Here is a 735-nt window from a genome sequence, read left to right as displayed (position 1 = left end):
GAAAAAAAAAAAAAAAAAAAAAAAAAAAAAAAAAGAAAGTTCCTTAGATTCAGCAATTCCAGTTCTGTAATTTACCTATTTTTTTTAAAAAAAGGTCATGGATTTGCATAAAGGCTTATACCTAGGAATGTTTATACATATAAAAGGACAAGTTTGGTAACAATTAAATATCTAACAATGAGGAAAAATAAAACAAATAAGCTTTGCAACCATTGAAAATGATGCTGTAATGGCACAAAGATAGGTGAATAAATCAACAGAACAGAAAAAATGGGTCCAGAAATAGACCCGCACATATACAGGTACTTGATTTACAATAGAGGTGTCAATGAAATGCAGTAAGGAAAAAATTATCTTTGGGCCGGCCCGGTGGCGCACTGGATAGTGCGCCGCTTGGGAAGCGCGGCAGCGCTNAACACTGAGGGTTGCAATCCGTTGCCGGACACAGAAAAAAAAAAGACAAAAGACAAAAAAAAAAAAAAAATTATCTTTTTAGTAAATGGTGCTGGAGCAATTGGATATTGTATGGAAAAATGAACTTTGACCTCTAGCTCATACCATACACAAAAATCAATTTTTTATAAAAATTTCATCATAGACCTAAATGTAAAAGGTAAAACTACCAGGGTTCTAGAAAACATATATATATATACACACACACACATATATATGGACAGCTTATGACCTGGGGGTGGGTAAAACTTTCTTAAGCAGGACACTAACAGCTTTAAATGC

The sequence above is a fragment of the Galeopterus variegatus genome, unplaced genomic scaffold (assembly GCF_000696425.1).
Source record: "Galeopterus variegatus unplaced genomic scaffold, G_variegatus-3.0.2 Scaffold5968, whole genome shotgun sequence".
NCBI classification, from domain to species: Eukaryota; Metazoa; Chordata; class Mammalia; order Dermoptera; family Cynocephalidae; genus Galeopterus; species Galeopterus variegatus.
The sequence above is the reverse complement of the archived record's forward strand: the minus strand, read 5'-3'. Positions refer to the sequence as shown.